The 6,840-nt window shown below is 35.7% G+C and overlaps 1 long non-coding RNA gene and 1 other non-coding gene across 2 annotated transcripts; one reads left to right on the top strand and one right to left on the bottom strand.

Annotated features, from left to right (window-relative positions):
• Window positions 1-1,641: 1,641 nt before the first annotated feature.
• LOC120129841 lies at window positions 1,642-1,799 on the bottom strand. The gene has a single exon (XR_005516788.1). It is a non-coding gene; the product is annotated as a U1 spliceosomal RNA (small nuclear RNA).
• Window positions 1,800-3,430: 1,631 nt separating this feature from the next.
• On the top strand, window positions 3,431-6,150 carry LOC120129634. Its single transcript, XR_005516762.1, has 2 exons — window positions 3,431-5,447; window positions 5,886-6,150. It is a non-coding gene; the product is annotated as an uncharacterized LOC120129634 (long non-coding RNA).
• Window positions 6,151-6,840: the final 690 nt, after the last annotated feature.

The following is a 6,840-nucleotide window of genomic DNA, read 5'->3' as shown; positions in this document are numbered from 1 at the left end:
TGTAAGTTTAAATATTATACAAATTAGACATTGTTTTCTAAATTTAAATTTTAAATACCTAATAAATCACTATATTTTTCTTAAAAAATTCAATATTTTAGCCACTACCAATATCTAATTATGGTTTTGTCCCTTCCCTACAAGTGACACCCCAATTATATAAACTCTTATGACCAGCATAAAGGGAACGTGAATCTTTATCTTCTTCATCAATTATTTTCTTCCTATACACTTCAAAAACCATGTGACTTTTGTATGTAATTCCACCACGAACAATCGAGTAATTATCGATAAAATAATTGACCTATCATTTACTGTCTTCAACTCATCATTCCTCCAAAAATCATCGCTTGCGATTCTCCGTTCAAATTACAAAAAAGAGATAAATTACCTTAAATTGTTAAAATCGAGGGCGACAATGACTCCACCTTAAAGGGTAGACAAGGCTACTTCAAATGAGCCATCATTAGAGGCTTCGAATTCTCCAACCGATAAGCATATACTTGGATTTTGGACAACGTTAAAGGTTTATCACAAGTTATCTATGTTGGTGGTAAAAGATGACGACACACCGTGATCGAACAATAAATTAGACATCAAGATTTTATGTAAAAAATTCTTTCAAGAAAAATCATAGACATAAAAAAGATTTTCACTAATTTAAAAATTAGAAGAATACAAGAGTAATACATATTAAACAACTTAACTCCTAACTCTAATTTCTAGTATGTAGTTATAGAGATAATTACTTGATTAGAAGGAAAATTTATTTAGTAGAAATCTACTTAAACTAGTATTTTTTTTACTTTTTATCAACATAAAATAGAATATGCTTCGCACTTTCAATCAAATTATGTTTTCCATTTTCTTAATTTTATATAGTTAAATTATGTTTCTTACTATTATAGTGGGTTTTTATTTTTCTCACCTGTAAATATAAGTATAATTGAATCACATTAAATCTTATCTCTTACATATGCCTTATTTTATGTTAATTTCGCTATGACTAGTTTTCTGCTTACAAATTTCTGACACCAAGAATTAATGTAACACATATTTCTTTAAATATATATATATATATATATATATATATATATATATATAACTTGTACGAACCAACTTACATCAGTGGTTAAATAAATCGTTGTTATTGTTAGAGGTCACGAGTTTGAATACAAGCTCTTGTAGTAGGGGAGTGGTGGAAGCCTCTCGGGAAAGGTAAACTGGTAACTTTGTTTGTTCAAAATCTTCCACCTGCAATGCAATGGAGTGGCATGAGACAAGTATTTGGGAGACATGGCAACATTGTTGACTCGTTCATTACAAGTAAGTTGGATAGGGTAGGAATTAGGGGGTGTAAACGAACCGAGTTGAGCTCGAGTACTACCGAACTCAACTCGAACTCGAAAACTTTAAATGTAAACTCAACTCTACTCGAAAACTCATAAGCCTAAAATTTTCAAGCTCGACTCAAACTTGAAATATAATATTAAAACTCGACTCAAACTCGAAAAGACTCAAACTCAAAGAAAATTCAAGAGCTCAATTGAAACTCAAAACTCAAGCTCGATTTTAAACTCGAACTCGATTGAAGTTTGATTTTAAGCTCGAACTCGATTGAAGTTTGATTTTAAGCTCAAACTCGATTCAAGCTCAAACTCACCCATTACCACAAATTATAACGTAGGCTCTCCAATTGTGAGGATACCTAAGGCGAGCACTCCTCCCAAGTGCAATGGAGGTCGCTTACCTAGGCCATGAACCTTGATGATAGTCCATTGACCCGACCAAATAAGTATGTTGAGAGGAGGTAGTTGCCTTTTATTTATAATGCCAAATAAGTGGTCCACTCATGTGCTTCCCCAATGTGGGATATTGCTTCAGCATAAAATCACTCTTTACTCAAACTACTAATGGTTTTTCCCATGATTTGCCTATATTCCCACCTGGTAAGCTGCAATTTTATGCATGTTGGATTAGTTTTCTGCTATGCATCCAGAAATTTGTATGCTTAAGACCTTGAAGTTGATCTCTTATCTAGTTTTATTGTTGATGCGTATCATATTTGTTTCCGTAAATTTATGAAAAATCGACTATAAAAGAAGCTCTGCAACTGGCATACATTTGGTCGTTCTGATTTGTTGATTTTGATCCAAGTTTTCAGAGGACTTATAATCTGCGTAGTTTTAATATGATGGAAAATCAACTAATGATTTTCAAGATCATGATATGATTTTCCATCATATTGCTTGAATATCAATCTTTCTGTTTTCATGAGCTTCATGATAGAAATTCATAGGCTGTTATCATCAAGTGCAACTGCCAATATTTTTTCATTTTGATTACTCTTTTCAACCAGGTCCGAGTCACACACAAACATCCTTTCTTTAAGAGAACTGAATGGAGTAGTTTAAGAGATCAAACCCCTCCTAAACTTGCTTTAGACAGAGGGGTATGATTGCAGACATGTTTTTAGTCATTATTTACAGTGGAATCCAGCTTCTCTTTGCATCTCGTATTTCAAGAGTTTTAGAGTTTTGTTGTTATCTAATAATTTTAGGGTCAATCAAGTAAGGGAAAAGATCGTCATGATACTTTAAGGACTCCTTCGCATGTTAGAGCTGGTTCGGCTCGACAAAATGACATAAACGTTGGCACCTCATTGCAAACTGAATCACCTGGCCGTATACATGGATCTGCCTCTATTGAGTCCTTCGACTCGAAATGGTATTTATCAATACTCTTTTTTATATTCTTAGCTCGTGTTCTTTAATGTTAGAGCTGAATCATACGTATTTTCAACTCGGCGAAGCAAGTGTAGAGGCGAAGCAAGTGTAGACTGAACATAATCGATTTCACCATGAATCATTCAGTTGGAAATAATTGTTTGCATATGTGTAATCGGGTTTAGGGTAACAACAATTTATAAAACTAGTTATTAAAAATTTTATAAATTAATTTCATTAATTTATCAAATTAACCCCTTTCACATAATTAGATTTATGGTTTGGGGTTTAGGGTTTTAAGTTTAAGGTTAGATTTTGGGTTTTAAGGTTTTGAGTATCGGATTTAAGATTTAGGATTTATGATTTAAGGTTTATTGTTTATAGTTTAGAGTTTAGGTTTTAGGGTTAAGGTTCATTACAAATACATTAATTAATCGATTTGATATCGATTTATGAGGTAAGTATAATATAGTATCTTGATATTAAATGCTAAAATTAAAATTTGAGGGTAGTTGTATTATAAATTTTTTTAATATATTTTTAAAATTTTATAATTATTCAGTAATGTATTTTTATTATATTTTTAATAATGTAATTTTAAATAATATAAAATTATAATATAATATTTTTTCGAGCTGCTCACGAGTTTTTCGAGTCGAATATCGAGTAGCTCGTTTTGGCCCGTTAAGAACTCGAGTCGAGTTCATTCGATCCGAGTATTTATCGAGCCTTAATCAAATCGATCTGGAGTAGCACGAGATTTGGTTTTGTTCGCTTTACTAATAGAACAGATGTTTTCAGAGCAATGGAGAGGTTGAATGGATTCAGGTTTTATAACTTTCGGTTATCGGTGACATTAGCAAAGTACAATGTTATAGAAGTGGAGAAAGTCCGTCCAGTTTGATAGGCAGAAGCTGAAGAGAACCGAGTCGGATGAAGGCTATACGTTAGCAGATATCATAAAGGAAATATTCCAGGGCCTACTGGAAACTTGAAGGTTAATAAGAGTAAGTCTGGTGTTAATAGTCATAGAGATCTAAGTGCGCTTCAAGAGGCGAAAAGAAGTAGGATTATCGGGTATGTTGAGGAGGAGGAGCTATTGAAGATGAAGAGCTGTCAGATTGGCGAGAAGTCTGTAGTGTGTAATAATCGGAGTATAAGGGATAGGTTGCATAAATGGGGTCTTGGGGAGGTTAAAATTTATCGTATGGGAAGAAAAACATTCTTGATAGTCATTGACGATGAAGATCTTTTCCTGATGCTAAAAAAGCTTGACTGGTCGTATCTTAAAGAAATTTTGCAGAGGTGAGGATGTGGTCCGAAGTGCTGTATCAAGCTCCAAGGGCTACCTAGATCGACATTTTTGGTTTCCCTCTTCACTGCTGGAACCAAACTACGTGTAAAAGAATAGCTGAACTTTGGGGTTTCTTCGAAGCCCTAGGGGAAAATGGGTTTCACACGATAGATTGTGAAAAGGTTTCGGTGCTAATTACTACTGCTTTTGAGAGAAGAATTGAAGAATTGGTTGATATGAAGATTGATCACATCATTCATTCGGTTCGAGTTTTGGAAAAAGGATTCTCAGATGGTACAAATGATATCTGAAAGGGAGTCGAATTAGTGTCAAAGTCTGCAAAGAGTGATATCAACGGTGAGGAGAGTCCACTGAATTCTTCGTCAGAGGAGGCTGAGGATGATCAGAGTCCGTCCGGTATGGATAGAGAATTAGTTGAGGGAGACAAAGATGCTTCGATTTTCAAAAAAGGGTCTAGAAAATTTTGTCAGCCCAGCTGGTGGCTCTTTGGACAATTAGAGTTTAAGCACAATGAGTGTTGAATTGGAGCAAGTGAAAGGTGATGTGGGTGGTTCCAGAAATATGGAACGTCTAATTGAAAACAATTTTTTGACTGTAAGCTGATGGAGAATAGGGTGGACCTAAGAATGAGGTAAATTCTGAAGAAAATCTGCCTTTGGGTTTAGAAGGAGAGAGCCCAATATGGTCTCGGGCTCAAGAGGATATTGATTATATGGGTTTAGGAGATGCTAATTTTCCCCCTTCCTTAAGCCTCTGCCAGGGAGTCTAGAGGCAAGGGAGAACGAGAACGTTATCGGGGGTGTCTCCTTTGAATCATTTCTTTCAGAATTAATTACGGTGGAAAAAAAAAAAAAAGAAATCCAGGAAGTATGAGTCCTTACTAGAGATTCAGGGTAAAGCTCTGTCGGATACGAATCGAAGGAAAAGGGACCGAGTGATCAAAAAACATAATCTGGAGATAAAGTATTTGGAGTCATCGGTGTAATCAGGCAGGTCGCTTTCCGATTCAGATCTTAAGGTAAGGTGGTTGGCAGGACAAAAGAGGCTGAGAGGACTCTGTCTTTGGGGAAAAAAATAGCGATCCAAATTATTGGTGATGAGTCAGAGGCAGTGAAGGAGCTGGCCTTATTAGAGTTTGATTGTGCTTGATCTCAAATTCTCGTGTTTTCGATGGGAGGTATGTGTTTCGTATCTTGAAGACTCTCAAAGAGGTTATGTTGTTGCTGTTGGTGTCGTTGAAAGAAGCTTTGGTTGTTATTGATTTTGGTTTTCTGGGTTGTCGTGGCTTTTGTTTGCTGGGCGATTCAAGCATTCGGGAGGGATGCTGTTTTAAATCAGGTGGAAGCTAGTTTTTCGGTTCCATTTTTCGATTCTGTTTGGTGGCCTCCTTGTTCTGGGGTTTTAAGGTATTCTGTATTTCATGATTGCGCTTTCCTTGTTCTATTAGATTCAAGTATTTAGATTTTCCTGGGTGTGAGAGATGTTAGGTTTTGTTTTAGCTTCTTGGTGAGTCTTGGATTTAGCTCACTTTATTTTGGGCAGCATTCTTCATGTTTTGTTTTCGTTAGCTTCATTTGTGTGGGTCGAAGATCAAAAGTAGCAGATCGATTTTTTTAGTAGGCTGCATTTCTGTCTAGGTGTATATGCTGCAGCATTCCTAGTCTTCTCTTGGCGGTTGTCATCAAAAGTTTTTGAGTTTTTGTGTGCTGTTCAAGGTTTTAAATTCAAGGTGTATGGGTAATCGCTTGTTTGTTGCTTCTGGAGGGGTGAAATTTATAGGTTGGTCTGTGCTGCTGCTCTATAAGGTTATCTATGTTAATTATTTATGGGTGTTTATTTCTTAGGGAGTTCAGGTGATATGTGTCGGGGGCCTTGCGAAAATGAGAAGAAGAGGTGGTATTCATGGTTGTTTTGATCGTTTGTTTGGCAAATTTTCTAGGGAAGAAGCTAATCGTATAATTTGCATGGGAAGATTCCATGGAGGTTTATTTGCAAAGACAGATGTAATGTTATGAATCTCCATTTCTGTTTGTTTGCTTCAGGGGAGTGAAGTGTTGCAATCTCTTGAAGAAGGCTGGTTAATGTATGCTCTTTGATGGTGGGATCTAATCTATCCTTTGTTTTGCCGGTTTAATACTCTTGTCCATTGGGGTATTGTCCGGTGTTTCTATTTTTTTCAGGAGAATAAGTTTGTTGGGAGTGGTCCTATTGCTAGGGTTTTCTTTTTCTATTTATTGATATTAGTGTTTGATTTCATTTCAGTAGGTAGAAGAGTGTCTTGTTTGCAAGGTGGAGAGTTTGTGGAGTATTCATACTAATTGATATTTAGGGTCGCACCTAATCAAAATGCAACAGTTACTTTGAGAAGTTTGATTAGTAATAAAATTAAGAAAATAAACTTACCTTTGAAATAACGCATTTTAGTTCGACAATAATTTTACGCTCAGTACAATCATAAACTGATTCATTTTTGCATCTGTTCTCCTCGCAATAGAACTCATCATCAGAATTGTAATCATCTTCTTTTGAGTTCAAATCATGGTCAAAATGAGACTTGGTGAGGATTAAAGGATGAAAGTGGGATTTATGGGTTGTTTTTTTGGGTGCTGATGGAAGACATTGCAGATGGATGTTGAAATTACATGGCATTCATCGGAGGACGAAGGTGGTGCAATTTACACCACAATGATGGCAAAGAAAACCGGGTGTTTTGTCATAGAGAGTGAGAAGGTGTTGATGGCCCTCGTAAACAAATGAGGGTGAGAGCTCAGCACAATCCAAGTGAAGAGTAAATGCACA

The sequence above is a fragment of the Hibiscus syriacus genome, unplaced genomic scaffold, assembly GCF_006381635.1.
Source record: "Hibiscus syriacus cultivar Baekdansim isolate YM2019G1 unplaced genomic scaffold, ASM638163v2 tig00110503_pilon, whole genome shotgun sequence".
Lineage (NCBI taxonomy): Eukaryota > Viridiplantae > Streptophyta > Magnoliopsida > Malvales > Malvaceae > Hibiscus > Hibiscus syriacus.
Note: the sequence above shows the minus strand (reverse complement) of the source record. Positions and strands in the feature narration are given on the sequence as shown.